General features: G+C 40.3%; 1 protein-coding gene across 4 annotated transcripts in view; it reads left to right on the top strand.

Annotated features, from left to right (window-relative positions):
- Positions 1-2,848: 2,848 nt before the first annotated feature.
- Positions 2,849-25,019, top strand: part of tenm4 (teneurin transmembrane protein 4) — a 133,059-nt gene continuing 110,888 nt past the window's right edge. For all 4 annotated transcript variants that reach the window (XM_079354480.1, XM_079354479.1, XM_079354478.1 and 1 more), the window contains exon 1: positions 2,849-3,317. The gene's annotated coding sequence lies outside the window, so the exon portion shown is untranslated. The remainder of the gene's footprint in view (positions 3,318-25,019) is intronic.

Here is a 25,019-nt window from a genome sequence, read left to right as displayed (position 1 = left end):
CAGTATAGTTTTAGCCATAATGCCTTAACTACAGAGACTAATGGAGATATGGACTTAATTTGAGATCCTAAGGGGACAGTTGAGGAATAAATTAAAACTGGAATGACAGGAATAAAGTTCAGTGTTGGCAGGGCTTTGCACACTCAAAGGGCCTTTACGTTTCTGCTGTAGATGTTTTATGTAACTTAATGCAGCATGCTAATCTGCCCTATACTGTCATAAGTGGATGTTCATATTGTTTTCCGATTTATGTTATTTTTCATAGTTTTTCTGACAGCAGATTTATTTATTTATTTTTTTTACCACAAACCTTCACGAGAATTTTTTTCACCTGCGTGAGGGAAACATTTAAATGTAACACAGTTGTGTTGCTGCGTGTCTTGTCCAGGACACAATTGAAAAATTATGTTTAATTTCTCCCCTGGTTAAATAAAGGTTAAATAAAATAGATAAAAATATGCCAATGAATTACTGGCTTTCAATCTATGACATTCTGACAGTGATTTGTCTCTATAAACAGATATCTAGAATAAAGTGCAGCTAACAATCCATCATAGATCAAACATTTGAGACACAAATTTCCTCTCTGTGGCTAAAGTCAATTTAAATTATAATTACCTGTTAACCTGAAATCAGTGATTGGCACTTACAGTCATCTGAGTGACTTAGTACTCAAGTTCTTGTTAATTATATATAATTTTTACTTTTTCTTAAAAGTCACCTTTTGTTTCTTGCGTTGTTTCGCTAATCAGTTCTGCGAGTCTGTTGGACAGCGGTCTTAAAATCCAAGTTAAAATTACAAGTGATGGTAAAATATTACTCCGTAAAGAGGGCTGAACACCAACTTGAATAGTAACAGACACTTTGCAGTTCTGCTCAATTCTGCTGCACATTCTTCTCACATCTTTTCCACTCTCGTAGCTGTTGTTCTACATGAGTGGCTTGTACTCTGGCTCATCAAACACCATCAGCTCGCAAAGCTTTCTTTTTCTACAAAACCCCATGAAAGCATATCTCCAGTCACCATTTTGGTTATTAGCTTATTTTGGCTCAGGTATCACAACGACTTCAAATCTGTTGAAACCAGATGAAGCTGTAAAATGGGGGATTAACCATAAACCATCATTAAAAAAAACGTATACACTGTCAAACTGTAATTAACACATTATTTATGAAACTATAGCAGCTGTAATGATAGTCCTATAAAGTGTTCTGAGAGAACTAAGAAAATGCACATTTTCTGAAAACACACACAGGAGTGAATTATAGTCCACCACCTGCAAACATGAGCCTGAATGCAGCCTCTCAAACTGGCCCCTCTTCTGACGTTGCCTTGGGGCCCAAAAAAATCCCACAATGACACGACCACAACCAGGCTGGTCTTCAGTTTTACATTTGAAAGCATATTTAACTTTTCACTCCCCCAATCACAGCCTGTGAGCAGTAAGACTCTGAGCCAGGCCGAGATTAGCTTTTGGCAGACAATGCAGTGAATTAAAGGCCACACATGGCCTCTCTCTTGTTCTCAGGGTGACCAAACACACTTCCAGGGCCAGGAACTCTTGACCAGTCTTTTTAACCCACATGGAGAAGCGAGGAGTTGAAGATAAGTATACGGCAATGGATTTAGGATCAGAACTTGTCGAGACAAAAGTGTTCTCATATGGAACAAGACAGATGGTCTTTTTCCTCGCTAACCTGGCAAACTTTCGTGTCAGAGGTTTCGGCTTAGGTCGAGGAATTCTGAAATATTTACTCACATAAGTAATGCAGTGAACACATTAATCCTAAAACATGTTCATTCAGACTTTTTGACTTAATTCTTAACAGCCTGGATAAAGAGTATAGGTTTAAATATAATAAATATTAAGCAGATGATGCTTTTCCTTCTTAAATATTTATTCTGAATTTACTAACAAGTCAAGCAATTACAGCTGAGCATACATTTACCCATAGTATTTATTTATTGATGATGCAAAAGCATTAAATAATTTAAACAAAAGCTACACAAGGGCGTCGATGCTGGGATTACATAATAAATAAATAAAAATCTGTTGAGTATTTTAGTTGATGATTGTTGGAAATTTAGATAAGCCACATAAAGTCTTATAATTTGGTCGATAATGAGATGAGATGAGATTCAACTTTATTGTCATTACACATATACAAGTATAGTGCAACGAAATGAGGTTTGGCATCTCACCAGAAGTGCAAATAAGCAGAAAGTGCAAGAGTTCGTGCTAAATATGTACAGTGATTATAACATTTACAGATGTGGTTAAAGAAAAGTGAATTATTAAGTATATATGGCTGGATGGACTTTATTGACTTTATTTCAAGTAAAATAATGTCATCCTATTCAAGACAGGGGCTATAAATGGCTAAGACTGAGAACTTCCTGGAGGCTACATCAGAATGCATAACCCTCGATTTACTTCAAAGATATAACTGTTTTAAATTGTCTGATTTTAAATTGATTCAAAGTCACATAAAAAAAAACAACAACAAAAAAAACAGATCCTTACTCCCATTTGCCACTACTCTAAATAAGAAATGCATATTCAATACTTTATCATTACCGTCTGGACAGGGGAAGATAATTCAACATAAGTCCTACAACATGGTTTGAATCTAAATAAGAATGATTTTGTCCCACCATCTTTTTATAATAGGCTTTATATAGAGTGTTGTGTGAAACAATAAAATGCAGATCTTTTTAAATAAGGTCTTAAGTCAAACTCTGTGGGATTATTATCAGTTTTCTGGTGGAGATGAACGTCCAAGAAAGCTAAAAACCGGCGTGTATTTGGAGGGACTATAGCGTAGTACCGAAGGGGGCGACCACGCACAGTCACACACTCATCCCTGCTCCAAACGCGTAATTGTAAATCGTGAAGGGAGCACGCAGTGTGTCATTCCCAGCATATCTGCTTCTGTGTCACTTTATCTTCCACCGTACGTGTGTCCGGGGACTGTCTTCACATATGTTCACATATGGAATTTTAAAAGCGTTAATTTAGGTGTGTGCGTGCTGATGGGCACCTTCTCATCCATGTGAGAGCTGGAAGCAGCAGCAGCGGTATAGCAGCACCTTGGAGGAGCAGCAGGAGGAGGAGGAGGAGGATTTTTCAGCTGTACCGTGTCGTGCTCAGTGGAACTACACTCGCCTGCTCGGGTACTATCAAATCTGAAGGGAGGGAAGGAGAAGAAGACGGAGACCAAGTACACGCATAAGGGCTTTTTTTGTGGGGCTCCCAGACTATATCGGTGAATTGTCATCGGGACAGGCCTGCTACAGTGGACGTGTCTTCAGAATGGTAAGGTTAATTTCACGAGGATTTTTGCCAGCGTTGGCGTAAAAAAAAAAGCAGACTGTTACATACAAGCATCATGCAGTAGCGGAGCAAATCCGGAGAGTCCGTGTAGTGAGCGCTCACTACGATGTGGATTTCTTTTGCATTTGTGCGCGTTTGTTTTCTGCTGTCTTTTTTTTTGATCAGTCTGTCTTTACCCCTTTGCTATTCATCGGACAGTCAGAGATTTACGGTCCTTCGTGCGCGGCGCAGCACGGTACGCTTTCTGCCTCTCGTTTATAAGCAACCCTAAAAGGCTTTAGACCTTCTTAACATTACAGTGTGTGAATGTGATGGAGCTGTTAAAGGGATCAAAAAGTCCTCGCTTGTTTTTTTCTAACATGCTCAGGAATAGGGGAAGGCTGCAGCGCGTCCTAAATGATGTGAGATATGTGCATAAATAACGGATGAAGGCGGATGAGGATTTGCTTTATGAATTGAGAGTAGGGATGAAGTGCCCTGTTGTATGGAGTCTAAATATCTGTCATCTACTGTCTCTCTGACGAGGAAGCTGAAATAACCAAACAATGTTGTTTGTTGTTAAATGTGTGGGGGGAAAAAATACAGTAAATGTGTTATGGATGGTTGGGGTTTGGACTCCAGCTCCCCAATCATCTTTTATTTATCACAGGTGAGTCCTTATTCAACTTTGTAGTAGCCTCAATTGGATGGTGTGGAGGTAGAGCAAGCCCAGTGGATTGTTTCTGTGTGAGATTTCTGTTTTTAAATGGGACGAGAATTGGGATAGATATAGCATCTGCTAGTTTTCTACAGAATAGTGTTTTAGGTAAAATAAATCAAAGTGGGTCATCCTCTAACAAAAAATACATAATTTAAACATCAGAGAAAGTGCATCATTAACTTGCAAACTACTAACACGAGTCCTGTCTTTAAAGTTCAAACAATTTACCAAGTTAACCATGTCTTATATATGTTTTTGTTTTGTTAAGTGTATGAGAATAGCCTTACATAGTGCATTGTCACATAACATCAAGAACAAACTAAGTTGTAATTAAAAAACAACCTTCGATTTGAATACTCTGCTGGTAGCAAACATTTGATACTGGTGGACTAAAAGTGTGAGTAGGACCCCTGGGAGTCATTGTTGGGGCCCTACACACAGCTTAGACCAGCTCTGCACTCTTACGGGGCTTAAACAACCCCCCCTCCTCCAACACACACACACACCTACACACACACACACACGCACACACGCACACATGCACACACACACGCGGTACTCATACACGCTGGTGGTCAACTTTTGCATTTTGCAAACATTTAATTACCACAACAGGGAAATTCTGCAATAACTGCAGACGTAGATCGGAGAGTTTTGAGAAAAAGAGGAAAAATCAAAGTCATGAATTTGAAAAATGTGTCAAAATTGAATTTTGAGAAAGTATTCGATGCAAACATCTGCAACTCATGATTATGATCCATCAGATCATCATGATCAAATGGATTTTTCCAAACATTAACTTTAACATGATGTAAAACAATTCTAAGGTATATTCACTCTGTAAAAGTTACACAGGACATGCTGCACACACAAACACCATAAAGAAGCTGTGTGTGTGTGTGTGTGTGTGTGAGAGAGAGTTTTTTTGGAATATAATAGACACAAGTGCCACCATTGGGTGGAGAAGGATGCATGACCTCAGATATTAGAGGTTAAATCCAAGGGGATCCAGGGGCCCTCCAGCCTCTGTGGCAAGTGTTTTGTGGACGCACCAAATGAGAAGTCTGAAGTTGTTAGGTCCCGTCGAGGTTAACCTCTGTAGAACAAGGCTGCATTCCTCCTGGTTGTCTTTGTCGTGCTGATGAGCTCTGAAAAGGAGTCTGTGCACTAGTTCTCTGTATGATAAGAGGGGAAATAACCCCCCCCTTTGTGATCACAAATGAAAAAATCTGTTGCTTTCCTCCTGGTTGTCTTTGTCGTGCTGATGAGCTCTGAAAAGGAGTCTGTCCACTAGTTCTCTGTATGATAAGAGGGGAAATAACCCCCCCCTTTGTGATCACAAATGAAAAAATCTGTTGCTTGTTTTTCCACCTTTGTTTTTGTTTTGCTGCAAAGCAAATGCATATCTACTCTCTAAAGGACAGATTGCTGTAAGAAAGATGACACGTTAGTTGCAATTGGACCTTGTTAGACTCCATAAACGATAGTTGTGTTTGAACTACCGTTGGCTCTGTTCTGGGGTCGAACCGTAAGGGAAAGGAAACAATGAAATGCCTCTGTCCCTCTGGACTTTTACAGGGGGGGATATTGTGTATTTCAAGTAATAATTGTTGTTAAAACTGTACGGTTATCTGGGGAGGAAAATGGCTGCTGTGCATGGTAAGGAGTCCATTCTCGTTCTCCATGATCGTGCGCAGCACAGAGGGTAGAGCATGACAATAGAAATGTTGTTTATTATAAGATAAAAGGTAATCAGCAAATTGGCTTTCACAGTCAAAAAGGTTTAACTTGGTGAAATTTAAAACATCTCCATTTGATACTAACCTTTATGTTATGTATGGATTTGTCCTGTTTGTTGTACAGTCACTGATCCATACCTGCTCTCTCATCTTAGCAACGTCGAGTGCAGAAGAGCAGAGCAGGGTTTTGTAGCCTGGAGCATTAGGTTTAGTCGAAGCTGCAGTCTGTCATCTTGTGGTTTATCACACATAGAACTAATGTGTAGCTGTCACAATTACACCACTTTATTGGACATGAAAGCTCTCTCTCTCTCTCTCTCTCTCTCTCTCTCTCTCTCTCTCTCTCTCTCTCTCTCTCTCTCTCTCTCTCACACTCACACTCACTCACTCACAAAAACACACGCATCAAACAGACAGGACGGCTGCAGACTTTGAGGAAAATGCAGAGCTCAAAAGCATTTTATTTGTCACTAAGTGAACAACTGATGGTTGCAAAGCTGATTTTGCTGCTGGGTCATATTGTTTTTATTTGTTCATCTTGGTAAGCATTCTTATGTTAATACATCCAATGTGACAAGTAATTAATCTTAGTTATGTTTTGCATCATTTTAATTGGCCAAGCACAGATTTTGATGTGAAAGTTATTTTTGAGGTGCGTAAACCTGACCGCAGTTTAAAAATAGAAATCAATTGTGAGTTTGAGGCGGTGTGTTTGTGTGTTTGAATGATGTCAGAACACTTCACTGGCTCCTTGTGAAACAAGATGTTACTCACATTTTGGCAGGCACATTAAAACGTTTTTTTTTTATGGGTATGTGTTTTAAAAGGAATCTTAATGAAAATGCTGAGCAGTCTCTTGTTACATTTTACTTGAAGTTCATCCAAAATATTGATTAAAAACAAGCTCTTATTCACTATGCACTGCATTCCGTGCATTGTCACACAGATTTGTGCCATTAATTGATTTTGAGTCGCCTCCAGATTGTGCATGAAAATAAAAAAAAAAGGAAACACGAAGACAACAGAGACATATTTGATGTCACATCTATGTGCTGATGCCCAAAAACAACCCTAAAACTGGAATGTTCTGCATTAAGATGAGGGATAAAAATAGCATTAAACATTATAGTCTTTGTGTGGGTACGTTAGATGTGTTTTCACATTCTCTTTTTTTTTTCCTGGGGTATTGCAGTGTTCAACATTTCCTCTAAATCTTTTAGATCCATTTTTCAAAGAGCTGGAATCCTACACCTGTTTGGTGCTCTGTCAGTCAGAATCACTCAAACAAAGTACATCAGGAGTGAGGCTGGGGTGGAAATTATGTGCTGGAGCCCCACAGACACAGGGTACTATTTCTCTCTGGACACGGCAACAGACTCCCCTTTGTGTCCGACATTTCATGTTACACATGTCGCAATTTTGAAGGGGGACTCTCATTGCCGTGGAAGCTAACGACAAGCTGCAGGTGTTGTACTTATTATCCTTACACACTCTACTTTGATCATATTCTTGTCTGCTCAAAGCCACATGCGGCTGAACATAATCCTGTTCGAGCTTTTTTTTTTTCTCAAAATCTGCTTTCCTCCTCGTATATTTCTCTTCATTTAAGAGTCATTCGCAGGAAGAGACAGCGTCCACAAATCAGACTGCTGGATAGTCCAAATAAGCTGATTGTTCTGAATCCCACTTCATGCATTTATCCCTCATCTTTTAAATTAATAATGCAAACCCTTCTTTGTGTATAGAGAAGAAGTCCCTATTCTGTACACTTCACCGCATTTACAATTCTCCACAATTCTCCACAATTTCCACAATCTTCTTTTTGTATTATTTGCTCCTGAAGGGGACAATACGTGTAAGAAATAATGACTGAACATCCCTCCTATGTATAAGCAATCAAACACCAGACAATAACTTAGCACATTTCACGTTTTGAAAGGCAACACTTTACAAGAATATACATTTTTTATCTTCTCGCCATATGTTAAATGTTTAAACGTGTTGTTTCTCGCCAAAACAAAGCACAAGGGAGATAAGCTGCTGGAAGTTTAATGTTGTGAATTTCAGATGCAAGTGCAGGCACGGGAGGAGGTTGTGTGAGTGAAGGATGAACAGTAGCTTAAAGCAGCTATAGGTGCACTTAACAAGGTAGTTTACTGTGCAGCCTTACAACGACACCATAATGATAACAAAGCCCCATTCCACATTGTCTTACAAACAAAACTACACTTTGCATTGTGTGTTGGATACAGCATGTTTACAAATGAGCTGCCGAAGAAATCCTTAAGGTCTGATTGGTTGTATTTTGTTCCCACACACAAGAGAAGGTCTGGAGAAGAAAGAGCTTCTCTTTCCGACCTTTAATTGTGATATCTGGAGCCGTAATGAAGAGCATCTCTGAAGGGTTTCTTTTCACAGTATAGTTAACGGCAAAACAGGAGCAGGTCATTTCACTGGATCATGTGCACTTAGTGACGCTAACATATATGTAATTACACTCCAGTTGAGAACATTCAACAGTGTGGAAAACGGCTGATGTTTTCAGAAGGAGCTATTTATGTGAACGTGAACGGCCACATTTTCTCTGAGTTTCTCTTGCCAGCGCCCTGATAACTTTTCTAAAGAGAGTCTGAGGAAGCTGACGTGAGAGTGCAGGAGGATATTATCCGTGAGTGGGAGGGGGTGATGACATTTATACACTGTGACCAGTGCACGTTGCACAGACTATTACGCTACAATCTCTGTGCACACAATTAAACTGCTGCATTACAGCATGTTTTCTTTTTCTCCACTATGTGCTTTACCACGCTTTTGCCAATAGTGTTGATCTGTTGAACTACATATAGCATTGACATAAAGGGAAATATTCCCAATGCAGTGTCATGTAGCAGAATCTGTTGCTTGAGGAGACACTCTCCCCCGCAAAATTGTTTGCAATTTGCAATGCCATACAAGTCGTGAAATGTAATATTCTCTAATAATTAAGAGACCAAGTCAGATGTTGAGAAGCCTAGCTGGATTATAATTGTACGTGTGTGACTAATGAAGGATTTTTCGTTTGGCAGATTGTGCTCAGACATGCACGAGAAATTGTTGACAGAAGTCCAATGAATTAAGTTTTTAAAAAAAACAAAAAACCCTTTAAAGCCAAAAAGTGCTTCAAGAGAAGAAATGTCAGAGTAAGCGTGATCAAACAATTTGCTCTGATGAAGCAGATTTGGCATTTCTGCCCTTAAAAGTGTGTGTTTGATTGCCCATCATGCACTAAAAAACTCTCCACTGATGGAGAGAAATTGAGGCTGACCATTTCAAACTGCTCCCAACTCCTGCTCGCAGACTGACTCTGCCCAACTGTCGGGTCAATGTGTTGTACACCACTAGAGTTAAATGCACTGCAGCAAATTGCCCCACTCTTGTTGTCATGAGTTTTCTGTGGCACTGCTGCAGCTATGGACAACAGATAACAAAGCTAGTAATTGAATAACCGGATTTGCACTCATGTTGAACTTCAAAAAGTGACAGGATTAATACGATGTCATTACAGTTCCTGAAGGTCACATAATGAGGGCGCCTAAGCTCAAAGGCATCACATTCGTCGTTGCTATCAGATTAAGTGGCATCTTATATTTTCTGCATCTTCGAAATCCTCCCATCAGAACAGCCTCCCTTGTGGCATTTCATCATGACCAGGATAATCTTATGCAAGATAGTGAAACGGCAGTTAATGTGCAGGTAATTAAACCCCAGTGGTTTACAGCTGGAAAGCAACATATACAGTAAGGCTGCAGACAGTTTGGCTGCATGTTTGAATGGAAATACGAGTGCAGGACTATCAAAGCTTGTCATTAATGAATGGCAATGCAAGTGTGTTGTGTATCTAAAACGGCATAGAAGATTTTTAAGGCAGTGGTGGCCGCTCATGAAAATGTAAATCTACTGATCTTCTTAAACTTAGCTGTGAGTGTCTCCTCCCTCGTAAAGCAGTGAGTGATGGGTTTAATAAACACCCTTTATGACTTTGTTTTCAGCAGTGCTGTGAAAACTATCACGTGAACATGAGATTTTACTCTCTTTGCATCACCGAGGGACCAGTTTGCAGTCGACGTCTGTGGTGTCATTTGCTTATTGTGAGTGGAGTCCCATCTGATGCTGCTCAAAAGGTTTTTGAATAATGTTTTTACCAATGTAGAGTTTAAAGTACCTGTGTGATAATAATCACTGTGTGTGAAGTCCATCAGGGCTATTTAGGTCTTCACGACATACGGTTATTTCCCCGGACCTATTTAATCAGCAATTATTGCTTGTGACACTTTGTGCAATAGGTATATAATCTATATCTATACAATCATAATACATTTATAAACAACGGCTGTGTTTCGTTCTGTGCATAACAAATGAAGCTGAGATGGGTCCTGAGGATGAGCCTTTCAGCAGGTCAGAGTAAGTATACGGTGAACATGTTCCTGCAGGTATGATGGGGTAAGGCCTGGAAGGATTTTTTGTCTGCAGTATGACAGACCCTTTCCTAAGTTTAACTTTAAGTGCTTGGCTTTCGTGCTGAATCCCTCTCAGATCACATGCTAATTTGTTGCTGCGAGCTTAAGCCTCGAATTTTTTGACAGAGGCTTTTTAGTGGATACAAATTAGGGCTACATTAAAGGGAAGGTGCAGGACTATTAGAAGCTTATAGACTCCTCAATGACAAAGCCCCCTCTTAAGACATGAACACATTTTTAGGTCAGAGCTGTTATTTTTAAAAGGTTGGCACTAGCTTCCTCTCAGCATCTGTTAGTACCTTGTCTCCCAAATCGCACAGTAGTCATTATGCATGCCCCGCTAATTGTAGTGAAGTTAATAAGTAATATGATTACGCAAAATGATTTAAGGGGTACCTTTTTATCTGTCTTAACCTCATGCCAAGTTACAAAATCATCAGTCAGCTTGAAGGTTTGCTCATGTAGCTCGTAGATGTCTTTGGAAAGAAGTATCTGCTGCTCTCGACAGGGATGAAATAGGCCTTCTCCCACACCGGGGCTTTACCGCCTGCTGCAACCGGAGCCTTTAGACTTGAAAGCAACTGTCATCAGAAGGATGTTGAGTCCACAAAATGTACGAGTATTTACTCTTATGAAGAAAGAAAAACTACATCAACATGTGCCCATTAATAAAGCCTGCAAGGCTAAGATAATCAAAAAGTCAAAGTATGTTTGGTGAACATGCTGCGGTGATTACATCTTCATGGGATTGTATAATCTGCCTGAAGTCCCAACATGGACTCTGGAAACCTTTATCTGGAATAAAGAGAGATGAAATGATTGTGTGGTCAGTATTCTGCGGGTATCACTAATCCAAGCTATCAGATAGCGTCTCCTGACGAAAAGCAACCTCCTTTGATTATGTCCATGATGTCACTTCACGTCAAGTGCCGGCTTTACAAGTTCGAATGTTTGACAAGAGGCGAGTGACATGAGAACACTCTTTCTCTGCTCTAAAGGTCCTGGGCTGAAAACTGGCTCAAACTGGCTGCCTGTATTTTGAGACATCAGAGTGCTGCCAACAGGGCATGCCTTTTTTCATCCAATCAGACACGAGCGTGACGTCCATTACATGATGTCATGACTTTTTGTGATCAATTTGTACAAATTATGTTTAGGCAATGACTGTGCTAACTTATTTATTCAGTAGAAACATTTTTCTTTTCAATTTTTCATTTCGAGAGAAATCTGCCATATTTTCAAACCTGCTGGACGTTTCCAGAGGCAGGGGAGTGCTGAAAAGGAGATGTCAATATATTTTGCAAGTGTTAGGCAGCAAAAAGGAGTGATAGCTCTCAAGGGGGCCGGCCTTAAGCTGTTACTCTATAAATATTAATAACGCCCAATAGCCTGCCTGGAAGCAAGCTAACAGTTTGCTCATGTCACAGGCAGGGCTTCAATGTGACAGGTGGTGAAAAGAGTGATGAGATGACAAAGAGGCAGTAAGATGACATTTAGTGACAGGCCTCATTTTTCAAATATGAAATGGCATCAGTGAAAATGGAAGCTGAGGCCGCTGACCTCCGCCTTACAAAATTGCGGCACAGTCAGCAGACAATACCTTCAGGGGGTTCATGTTTTTTTCAGTTACCAGCGTAACGGAATGTTTTTAGTTTTGGAAGAAGCCCAGTTACATTAACATAATTGCATTTGTCCAATTCAATCAACTTTCAATGATTGACCGATCAGTTTTGAGAAAGATCATATATTTGCAGGATAGAAAAATAAATGAATTACTGAAAACAACAATGCAGGAAGGCTTAGTTTTGGCTGCTGCTGACATTGATCTGCCGAGATGCACTTGTTGCATGCAGCTCACACTGAGCAGGAACACGGTGTGCTTTGTCATGCTAATAAATTAAATGAGTTAATATTTCTTCATCCATTTTAGAACATGCAGATATAGTTTTTTTTTTCCACAGCAATGAATCACACTTCAAACCCATCATCAAAGGCTGTATTGATATTTATAAAAGTCTAATACATAAAAAGGCAAATCATAAATTAAAGAGATGTCCTGCAGGGTTTCATCAGAACATTACTACCGCATATGGAAACATGCGCCACTTATTTCAAATAAGAAACACAAAAAAGAAGCAAAAAATCAACTCACAGAAAATGTCATGATTTCATTTGTTGTGATTTTAGCAAATACGTGTTAACAAAGGTTAATTCCCAACAGATAAACATTGTAACTCACAGTACTCTTCTAAACGTAAGAGGATAACAAACAAGAAATATTCCCCATAATAACCACAAAACACCAAACAGATGGAAAGTCAACAATTTTATCAACAATGAAAAACATAAAAAAATAAAATAAAAATTGAATTATTAATGACTGACCTGAAGGAATCTGATAAATTGTCTGTAATGGTCTGAAAGGGCCCTGTTAGTTCCAGCTTTACCTCTTCAATTTGCCTGCGGACATGATTGATTCGTCCTCATCCTACGATTAAACAGGTGCATTTACAGACATGGCTACAATATCCATCTATAGCCATTACGCTGAAACCTTGTCATCTGAGCTTATGATATCCTTGCATAACTTGCATTAAAGGCATTTCACAGCAGCGAGGAGATAATTCCTGTGTGGTAAGGTGTAAAATTGAGAAGCTTTGAAGTTAAGTGGTCGATTTAAGATTCAAGATGACGGCGTTAATTAGTTGACAAAAATCTCTTTGGTTCTGAGAGTTTTTTCCATTCATCTCTGTAGCCGTAGATCCGATTGCTACATTTCAGTTCAAAGAAAACCGATAAGAACAACAACATCGCTAACCAATGCTGGCAGTGTACTTGCAATGTTTATCACGTTTTAAATCACAGAAACCTCTCTTGGATCACTTAGAAGTCCATTAACCAGTGTAGCTTTGAGGGTTGAGAAATAGTTTACATTACCTTTCTGAAAGTCATAATTTGTTGAACTGTTAAAAGTGCTCCAAACATGTAGCATGACATATGAGTTACCATCAATGTTGTCTAGTGAGGGGCAGAACTTGACCAAACCGAATATTGATGGTCCTTTTGAGGACCATAAATAACCTCGGTGAATCATGACAGCTAAATACACTGCAGGTCCAGCTGTAATATTTTAGAGCTCAGGGAATATTTACTTTGACAAGTTGTCTGACAAGCAATTCCAAATGTGTTATACAGAGGCACATAGTATAGTAGCATGCTGTAGATAGATAGATGGGGCAGAGAAATAACAAGTGTTCACAAGTGCCAGTCCTGAAGTTTAAATGTAAAAGAAAAGAGCACGTCTGTTGTGTCATTGTCTTCTCAGTTGTAACTCAAGATGGAGTCAGTGGTTACGCATCGTATTTGGAGAGAATCTCTTGCAGAATTTAAATGCAATCCCATGCTCCACATACTGTACGCACGTTCGGCGGGACACAGAGCCCATTTATATGTGCAGAGCAGAGCAGCTAATTAGAAAAGAATTACCTCTTTGAATGTGAAACCCATTGTGTAGCCTAGTCTCTATCCTTTCTACAAATTCTTGTGGATCCTCAAATGGCAGATATTTATCAGACTGTGCTGCTGTACTGTGTCAGGTAATGAGCGGCCCTGATCACAATGTGGACACAGCACGCCATTGTTTTCTTGAAAAGGCAGAGCACTGCTTCCTTTAATGATTTAATGGAGATTAGGTTTGTCCAATATTTCATAGGTATCTGCACTTTTTTATCAGCTGCATTAGTATTTTGTCTTGAATTCATTCCTGGTTTTATTTTGTTCCTCCCCCCAACACAGCGTTGCTAGAATATCCAGATATACTGAAGATAGAAAGACAGCACTCAGTATGTAGCTCCAGAATCTAACAGTGGAAGCTTTCTTTAGTGAACTACCAGTGGGGGGCTTTTTTTATACAGTCGTACTCTTACAAACACTTATAACATGATGATTGAGAGAGCAGAAAGTGAATCAGAAAATATTGATGATTGTGATATAAAAAGTCAAAACTCAAACTGTGAGCAAAACAAATCCATCTCCCCCCCAAAAAAAATATATATATTAAAAAAAAAACGTTTAGATTATTAAGGGTAGAATTCCAAATAATAATTGAGAAACAAACTTTTAACAAACCAATTCATAGACCCTGTATAGTACCACACGCTGTGCCAGTCAGATCTCTGTGACATCTGTAGGGTTTGGTTGACAGCAGGAACCATCAGGGCTTGGCCCTTCTCCCATGCGTGGCTGTTTAATTGATCTTCAGCGTGCTGTTCGCCCCCCTGCTGTGAGGATGTGAAGCAGAGGGAATCTAAAGCGGAGCTGAAGTGTGCTATATCATCAGATACTTTTCAAACTTCAGCTGGAAAGTTGTGATGGGGGGGTTGTCCATGTACCCACAGTGGAAAATAGCAGAGGCAAGCACTCAAAGGTTACCCAAAATGCACTGGGCCTAATTTAATGCATAACATCGTGCCCCATTGAAATGTACTGCTCATGAGAGTTCATTCCTAAACCATTGAAATAATTGCTCTGTACTACCAGGTAGTGATTGTAAGCTACTCAAAAAAGAAGTCATCTCATATCCTCTTAAAATAATCCAGTCCTGTGGAAAAGTACCGCAGGTCCTTCCAGTTCTGTTCGTAAAACGCAGCTGCATAGTTGAAAACAAATCAAGATTTTCACAACAACAGTCTTGATGTAATGTTTGCAAATCGCAAAACTTCTTTGTGTGTTTGAATGTGTTAGTGTGACTGAGTATCAATAAGCAATGAAGACAGAGAGCAGGAGCAGCAGAGAAGGGCAGCTTATTAACTGTCGCTGTCTCATTTGTCCTTCAGCTTCCTGACAAAGACATGACATGGCTGATGTAGGTCAGCTCAGAGGCTCTTAAACAGCATGTCCTGCCAAAGTGAACAAAAACAGTGTAACTAAAAATCTATGTGATTAGTCAGTGAATGCATCCAAACAGCTACAATTGGGAAAGATCAGAGGACGGACATCTTAGAAAGAGCTCAGCTACTTTTTTGGAGCATTTTCAACAGCCTGCCCAATGTGTAAAAATGAAAAAAAAAAAAAAGTATGGCATAAGAAAGATCTTGTTACACAGAGAAGACTAATAATCTTTAATATGTTTCATGAAAAGAAAGATCTAGATGCTGTGGTTCACAGTGTGAATCAACTCTCTAAGAATTCAGGCGCCTGATTATTGTGGTTGCTAAAAAACACGTTGATATTATTTTGAATGCTTTGATGAATTGAAATGACCTTTTGGAAAGAAAAGTTTGATAAGCTGAACTTAGCTGAAGGAAGTTAGTGATTGAGCGTTGGAACGGTTCGATGGTCCTCCTTCTCAGGCGTGTGACCTTTCACTCCATGACGCAATGTGTTCTGGGATCAGAGAGCAAACTCTTAATTTCACCGCCTGCTTGCGTTTTCAGATATCCTCCTAACATGTTTGAGCATTTTGCTGTGCTTTGATATCATTTTAGTGCATGTGATGTGTGAACTGTTGAATAAATAATGGAACTGCACGCATGCCGTATCAGTGTGGATCAGAGTTTCTCGATGCATTTTAAAGCCATATTTATATGAAATATATTTACACACAGTTAGGTGCAGGGAAAATTCCCCCTCTATCACCCTTTGTGATGCATTGTCATATGCTAATTTAGAAGACATGGCTCTAACCTGCTGTTCTGTGTGGAGATTATAGACACTTTATAAATGTACATGTAGTTTAATGTGACTGCTACCGTCTCATCCTCCCAGTCGTCAAATCAATCAGTGCACTTGCATTCAGCTTTACTTTTAGTAAATGAACCGTCTCATCTGCTGATAATGTGCCTCACAGGTGACCTCAGATATTCACATGCGTCAGAGCGACATTGTTGATACCTATAACCAGTAAACCTCTCGGTCTCAGTGGAATCCGATGTTGAATATGTTTTATATTGGAGCTATTGTTAGAGTCACTTCATATTCATCAACAGCTGGAGTGAGCTTTCAGCTTCCCAGGCTTTCTGCAGCTTATTTGAGAAGTTAAATGTCACATACATTGCTATCAGAAGGGTAAACAAACGCTGCCTCTTTTCAAAATGACTCCTTGTTAAGCTCCTGCTTAAAGTTAGAAAATAATTCTTCTTTTTTCTCTGAAGTCATGAGTTTGTTTAAAAAAAAAAAAAAAAAAAAAAAAAATCTACTGTTTTAATCAAGAGGAAAACAGCTCTGGCACATCTCTGTCTCTCCCTCTTACCCACTGTGACGCCCACACACTGCTTCATGTCTCTATTGGTTGGCTACTCGCTGTTTAATGCTGTGTTGTGTAAAATGAACAACTTGGTGGAAACACTTTCTTGCTTTCTGGGCTCCTTTTGAAACTGGGACTTTGCGTTCCTCCAGTTTTTCCTGGCTCTCTTTGGATTTCGAAGTAATTAGATGTGGACTTAAAAGTTCGGAGTTATTGCTCGTGGGCCAACTAGGCTGACGGCAAGACACATTTGATATCCCCGAGAAAAAATACTCATCAAGAAGTCAGCAGTGTCACAAAAATCCCTTTGTTTTGATGTATTTCAGTCATCCATAGGTGCATTATTATTATTATTATTGCATCACCTTGTTGTCTCATTTAAATGTTATATGACCTGATTGTAGATGATACGTCTTCTCTGTCTGAATTTAAAGATGGCTGCACATACTGTGTTGTATATTTATTCTTTTAAATGTATATATACTAATCCGTCGGGCTGGGATATAAATAGACCTCTGCATCTATTTGAGTTGCTCTTTTTCAATAATCCAAGGTCAGTGATTCAACAAGACAAAAAAAATGTGGCACACTTCCACAAACGATAAAGACCAGATGGTGCAAGACATGTACATTTCTGATGAATGCATGTTGTTCACAACTCTACAGTGTATAAACACTTGTTCAAGCCTGTGCTGCTTAAATCATGTTTTAATGACATATGCAAAGAGAAAATATATAGTTAGTCGTAAACTGTGTTTGTAGCGCTTTTCTTTACGATGTAACAAAGAGTGTAAGAAGAAGAAAGAAAACCTGAGCAGATAATATGGCGATAAGACCTCATCCCACGAGCAAACACAGACACAAGATGATTTAAATGAAGTTAATATGAATCAAAAAATACTTTTTAAAACCCTTTATCGCATAGGATGGGACAGGAGAAAGTATTAACAGCCTCAGCCAAAACATGTTGACTGCTCTGTGCTGACTCCCATCTTGCTGCTATGACTCAAAGCCATATGTTACCTGTTTGCTTTTTTTTTGTTTTGAATATTCAGGCCGGCTCTTTTATGGCTGAACGCGGGGCTCTGCATGTCCCTGAAGTGATAGTGCGTGTATGTGTGTGTGTGTGTGTGTGTGTGTGTGTGTGTTTCTGAACACAGGCAGAAACACAGAGGGAGCTTATGTGCTTTAGATCATGGCTGGTAAGGCTTCTGTTGTGCTGAGTTTGAAGAATATTCCAGAAAAGGAAACGGCTGTGCTATAGTACACAGCTTGACCCATAGCAGGGATTATTTATTGCTGTCAGCTGTAAAGCTCATAACTCTTCTTTGACTTATTTATTTTTATATGTTAACGTCAGGTCAAGGACTCTGTGCAGCTCTGTGTTTCACTATAAACTAAAGTGCACTGATAACATCTGTATGTCTGTAATTAGCATGAATTAGTTGGTTTGTTATTTTTTCTACTTTACTGTAAATGATCATTTCAATATTATTTTTTACTTTTAAAAATAATTCAAAAAAATCATCTGATCTGTTTTAGAGTTAAAAAATGATGATTTTAAATAAATGAACTCGCATATATGTTTTCATCTGATCTGACAGTTCAATGTGAACATGGCTGATCATTTCAAAGAAATGACTCTTCTGTTTATCAATAGTGAGAAATCAAAGATCATAAAGGGAACAAAAGTATTAAGGAACATACAAAAAAACCCCATTATTATTGGCCTTTTATTTTTACCAGGCAGAATGACTCCAACAATTATCTCCTCAGTAATGTTAAGATGTTTTTGAGTCTAAAAGGTAAAAGAACATTTAAACATAAAGTAGTGTTTTTGTTTGCACAGTGAATTCACACTTTGCCTCAGATAGTGATTTTAGCAGGAATGTTTGATTCTTCCACTGTGACAGCAGCAGTTTTCACCTCTCAAAGGTCAACCTATCACACTTCCTTTTGCAATAATCTAATGTATTGACTGATGAAGTAGGAATTAAGAGTTTCATTGAAATAATGCAACGTTTATCCTTCATGGAAATATAACCCCATTGATTCCTGAAACCTGATTTAACATTATGAGGGGCGACCTGCCCAGGCTTAATGATGTCACAGTGGATAAGGCCATATCAGTCTTTTGTTTAAGGTCAAAGAGTGAATGAGCCACCAAATATTGGACTTCTTTAAGAAGGCAGTGAGGATGGACAGCTATGGGCTCTGTGTGCAGCGTTTGATGAACAACCTTTCCTCCCTGACGCTCAATCAGTGCCTAACACGCCTCTATAACACACTAAAGATGAGGGAGCTTTTGTTGAGTATTAAAATGTTCTCTTTTGTAGTTTTGATTCAAATATCTTAAGTCTGATTCTCTACACATCTGGCTACCTTGAACATTCAGCTTATTGTTCAGTGAGAATTAGAAGAACAGAGGTTCTGGGGCTGATTTATAAGAGATTGAAACTCCTGAATATTATTGTTCATTTTTAAAAAAATATAATTTCCTAAACTGGTTCTTTTTCTCTTCTTGTTTTTTCTTCTTTAATGGCAGAGCCAGGAGAAGGTTTCTTGCAAACAGTAAGGGGCTGCAGCCTGTGCCTGCATGCATTGATAAAAGAAGAGAAAGGAGTTACATGTTGCACATGAATCAGACTTATTGAATTGTTTGGTTATTTTTGAAGGAAACACACCTGCAGAAACAACATGCCTATTCTCTGTGAAAGCACGAAGCTCATGGATGGTAAATTTCCTTTTTTTTAAACAGTACTAAGAAAGCGCAAAAATGATGAAGCTTTAAAGATGTTTCAGAGCTGCATTATCGATCTGCGTGTTTCTTGCATGGGAGATATTAACATGATGAGCCATATCAGAGACATGAGAATGATAGGATGAGTGTGTTTCAGTCAGTTTAACGTGAGGCAGCACAGCGAGGACAGACAGGCGTGAACTCTGATTCTGTGCTGCTGTCAAGGAGAGGTGAAACACCATCATCCAATAAGGATATGAAGGAAAGCCCTGCTTGTTTCTTAACTTGTTAAACACGGGGGTGCTGTTAACATGCTTTGTTTCAACACTAGTGCTCAACCCCCACCTTCACACACACACACACACACACACACACACACACACACACACACACACACACACACACACACACACACACACACACACACACACACACACACACACACACACACACACACACACACACACACACACACACACACACACACACACACACACACACACACACACACACACACACACACACACACACACACACACACACACACACACACACACAGAGACCCTTCCTCCACTGCCATATCCAAACACCCCCCCCCTCCTTCAAAGTTGAGTAAACCTGCCGGGATGCAGCAAGGAGAGCTTGGCCCTGATTTCAGTGCAGTGGAGGAGCCGAGGGGCCCAGGGGACACTCAGGTTACCAGCATCGAATCCTGCAGTATTAGCAGGGCACAGTGAAATAACAGTCTGCCATCTGGAACCTATGTTAAAGCCATCTTAGCCTCCCAGCGTTCAATCATACTGACCTCAATTAAGTGTTATTTGTTCAGTATTTTTATTCACTTCTTCCTTTAGCCTGCAGAGCTCCCTGTCTCGTGTACTCATGTTTTCTCTAACGCACCATGTCAGATTCAGAGCCGTGCCTGGAGTTTAGGCTTTCTAATGATGTCCTACTCTGTACGGTTTTCCCATTAAACTTTAAGCATGTCCAGCCCATAAGAGGTTTCAGAAGAGAGCGCCGTGAGTGCGGGGGAATAAAGCCGGTCTTTGTGCCGGAGAGATGCTGCATGGTATGTCGGGTTAAGAGTGGGTGCTTTTGGGTGAGGCTTCATGCTCATGGCTCAGTGTGGTCGCTCTTGACCCCACTTAAACAGGAGACAATGGGTACACGTGAGCAGGTCTTCCCTCTTTTGAACCTCAATGCTCTCCACTTTCTTTACTTTTAAGAGAAAATGTAACAATAAGATTCATTGTTACTTTGTTGGGTTTTGTGGAACACTGATGATGAATGCAGTCTTAATTAATGTACAGACAAGCTCTTATGCTCATTTCCCCACAAATTGCAAGAATATAAAGGATCACTTTTCATTCACCATTCTAAACCTTACCATAGGGATGCGTTGATAAATTAGGGCGATGAACACCAATGTTTTTTTGATCACTTCTTGGTAATAATTTGTCTGTTTTACAGAGTTTAATCATTCCTCTTTAAACATCACTGGGGCATGTCGCTAATCCCAGAGATGGTGTAAGACTTTTACCTCAAAAACAAACCAGACTTTTTCTTCTGTTCTCTGATTTAAAAGTTCAGTACAGCTTACCAGCAATAAGTTGAAGCGTGAGCTGCTGACATTGTGACAGGCACGTTATTCACTGATGGGCTGATGTCTGTCAACAAAGCCGATTTTATTAGTATATGGTGAGATTAACACCGATACTAATATGCTGCTGCTGCTGAGCTTCCTCGTGTGTCTGGAGCGTAGCGCAGAGCTGCCAATCTGTTCTTTGGGCAATCAGCGCCGTCGTTTGAGGTAGATGATGGTCTGGAAAAACCAACAGAAGACTACAGCAGCCCAAATTTCCTTCTAGGATTGAGGATGCATTTCACAGTATTTTGACTGACTGAAGATATTCAGCTCTATTTTTTTCGAGTACTTGCTCGACTTGGTAGTGTGTGTGTGTGTGTGTGTGTGTGTGTGTGTGTGTGTGTGTGTGTGTGTGTGTGTGTGTGTGTGTGTGTGTGTGTGTGTGTGTGTGTGTGTGTGTGTGTGTGTGTGTGTGTGTGTGTGTGTGTGTGTGTGTGTGTGTGTGTGTGTGTGTGTGTGTGTGTGTGTGTGTGTGTGTGTGTGTGTGTGTGTGTGTGTGTGTGTGTGTGTGTGTGTGTGTTTTAAAACTTGAACTGGAACTAAAGCAAAGACAATCCCAGCTCAGATTGACTTTAAATGTTTAAAGGTCTCTCTGGCTACATTCATGCTGCAGTTATTACACTTTCGAAAAAATAAAAAAAACTCAGTTCCTACCCACTTAACTTTTCAAAAATTGGAAGTGGTCTTGTGTGGCACTCTCCTTTCAGCAATAGTTGGAGTGTTTTCATGCAAGGCGGAGGTTTGAAGCATTTTAAGAGATTTACCCAGAGGAATGCTTCCATCCTGCAGATTTCTTCTTTTGATAATGTGGAAGCTATAGGCAGCGTCATCTTTTACTCCGAGTTTATAATTGTGACGTTTCAGCGTGCCGTGATTACACTTGAAAAATCCTTTACAACAAGTCAGGCTCTGATGGAACTCTTGGATACATGTAATGAAAAGTCATGTAGTCAGAAGAAAATGTGGAGAAAGAATGAAGTGAGCAGGGTTAAAGAGCAAGGTCTTTAATTAAAAGAGCATCCACAAGGATTGTGTGTTAGCAGAGGACTCAGACCTGCACATCATGTAAATACAGGCGAGTTGGTTATTGACTGATCTCTTTCCCTTTGTGCATGATACTGCCTATGCTGCATGTGCCAGCGACTACGTCCTTCGATAACTTTTGAGAAAAGGTTTTATCATTCAGATAAGATTTCACAGTTGTATGCTTTTCAGGTTTTTCTACTTTCTGACTTATACATTTTTTATTGAGGCTCCAGAGGTCTAGTTTCTTCTTCATGCCGACAAAATATGCAGGAAGTGGAGAGAAGAAAGGGGGGAGATGAAGCTTAGGGGGAAGAAATAATGCCGCTATCCTAATAGCAGGGAGATAAAGAAGAGAGGATTATTGGTGTTCTAGTCCATACAAGTTTTGGCCCATGAGAAAATAGGAGTTTCAAAAGTCTCACATGATATGTACTGTATATTATTATAACTTTTTCAAAGCACACGTTTACATTGAACAGTGTCTATCACCTGCACAACAGTCTAAATGTGTTAGCTAAGCCCAAAGAAATAAGAGACGCTATGAGCCTCTCTCTTATCTGTGTTTACCTTTTGTGATGAGTGAGCGTTGGTCAAAAAAATTGCCCGCTGCTCTGTGCCATACTGTCAGCAAGTCACAGCGCTGGTTGGATGCCAAAGATGCAGAGAAGATACGGGCTGCACAACTGAGTCCTCTCCCAAATATGTGCTGCTATCAGTGACAGGCATCAACAGGTTAGAGTGTGGTCGAAGACGCGTCTCGAAGGAATCCTCAAACAGGTGACACGAGGTGCACAGTGGGGAGTCTGAGCACGCTGTCACTTCACAGTGCCTACTGTTTGCCCAGATGTTCCATCTGCTCTGCACAGGACTCCTCCAACAAAGAAGTCCTGTTACAGATACCACAACAGCGGCATGAATGACACTAAATGATGTAAATACTGTAATGTACAGAAAGTTTTCTGCATTGAAAGAAACAAAGCACCTCTATTCATACAACCATACGTTTACCTTCTGTTAAATAAAAGAACAAATCTATCTCAGCCTGTGCTGTTAGCATCAACCAAACAAGAAGGTCCGCTTTGAAAGCAGTTTACCCCTGTATCCATTTGGTTAATAGATCCATTAAGCAGCGTGGCGTGAGTGGAGTGTGGCTGCTGCGTGGAGCGCAGGATGGCGTGTTAATCCCGGGTAATTTATTACCCTGGGTGTCGCTGGGCGAGAAGCTCCTGATAGATCCCGTCTCACTGGGATGGTCCTCAGCCAGGCTTCCATGGGCATTACTCGCTTAGCCCCGACTCCGGCATGCAGCAGCTCATATCCGCTGATGCAAGTATGATGTAAAAGCCTGAGTGCAGGAAAACAACAGTGAGGTTGCACATAGTGTGGCATTACATGAGACCAGCAGTCTTTAAAGGAAGGAGGCTAAAAGCACACCTGTGGGTAATCAAATCCCCCCCCATGGTTTTTATTTATGGAAGTATCCTTTTCTATCTCGGGTCGGGCCCTGATTTGATCATGGATGCTGATTGTGGCCGAGAGCTGTGGTGATCAATCCTAATTTACTTGGAGAATTAAATTTATATATTGGAGGATGCAGTGCTTTGCCCTGATAGATGAAAGGGCATTTCCCTCTTTTGCATCAACAATCAAGTCTGACAGAAAAAAAAAAGACAGGACACGTCTCTTTTGTTTTGTTTTGCTGATTTCTTTCATAGCTTGTAACACGGGGCTTACTCCGGGGGGGGGAAAAAAAGCTGCATTAGAGGCTGATAGAAGATGAGCCAAAAAAAAAAAAGAAATTGCAGAGGCAATCGTGCATAAGGGTTTTTTACGAGGCTCAGCACTGCCTAATGTGCAGCCATCGGGATCACAAAGTGCAGACCTCCGGTGCCTCTGAGGCAGAGGAAGGGGAATGCGCAGGTCAACACAGCACTGCCAAGCGCTACCCGTCAGCCATTTCATGTCATAATCAGTTAGGGGCAAATCAGCATACACCAACTCTCAATGCCTCGGGAAAATCCTCTCAGGATTCCTCTCTCACTGTAGCACTGAAAGGAAGGCAAAATGAGTGTCATTCTCCCTGCTCTTTTTTTTTTTTTTTTTTTTTAGCATGTGCTGTATTTATGCTCTGCTCTCAGCTCTGGAAAACAGGCACTGTGTGTTTACAGTAGGCCACTGCAGCAGCCACGCCTTCTAGACACAGCATCTTTACAGCCTGTGCTGCTGTCATCCAGTCGATGATGAAGCTACAGAGTGATTAGCCCCACCCAGAGGCTGCTGGGATGGGAGATGTGGGAGGTGTGTGGTTGTCAGAGCAGGACTTGCGGAGATGACTCAGTTAGGCACTTAGAGTAAGATCATTATGCAGGAACCCTGTCTTTCTTTGCTGTGTGTGCTCATTTTTTACTGTTGATATTGAACAGCAGCTGGTTTTATTGCTCTCAACAACACAGCAGTGTGTGCTGCTTGTTGTGCATCATGGGGTACTCCTGCTCTTATCTTCTCTCAGCCACCATGTTGGCTGATTCATTTTGCAGAGACCAGCAAAGATTTAAGGTATTGTCAATGTGTGCATAGTAAACAAGATCAGTAAATGTGATGAGGGGAATACAGTACCTCCTACCCTATTTACCTTTGATGATTCCACTGCAAACTCATCAGCCAGGATCATTTCATTGAGGTTAAGTTGGGTTTAATCCAAAAGTCAACCAGAGTTTGTTGAATTCAAGTGCATTTAAGAAAAGGCAGTTTAAAGGCTTCAGGTGGAACGTGGAACTGCTGCCTGTGACTGTGGTGAATTGTGATTGAAAGGACCTTACTGAGTCTGTGATCTTGGCAGTGCACTTCCTTACCCTCGGCCTATACAAGATACGATCTTGAGAAAATCTTAGGACCCCCATTGTGAGTGGATTGTAATTGGTATCCAGCTGCATACTGCAGTGCTCTCCACACACTGTCTCTGAGAGGAGTTCCTCCACTCGGGGCTGCTCCTTAAGGGCAACACAGTTAATTTAGTGGCCTTTACTCCATAACCATGCACAGGAAAAAAAAAAAAAAAACACGAGTGGGAGATTTCCTCTGTATGTTGCATTTC

Source organism: Symphodus melops, assembly GCF_947650265.1.
Source record: "Symphodus melops genome assembly, chromosome: 10".
NCBI lineage: Eukaryota > Metazoa > Chordata > Actinopteri > Labriformes > Labridae > Symphodus > Symphodus melops.
This window is presented reverse-complemented; position numbering and strand designations above follow the sequence as displayed.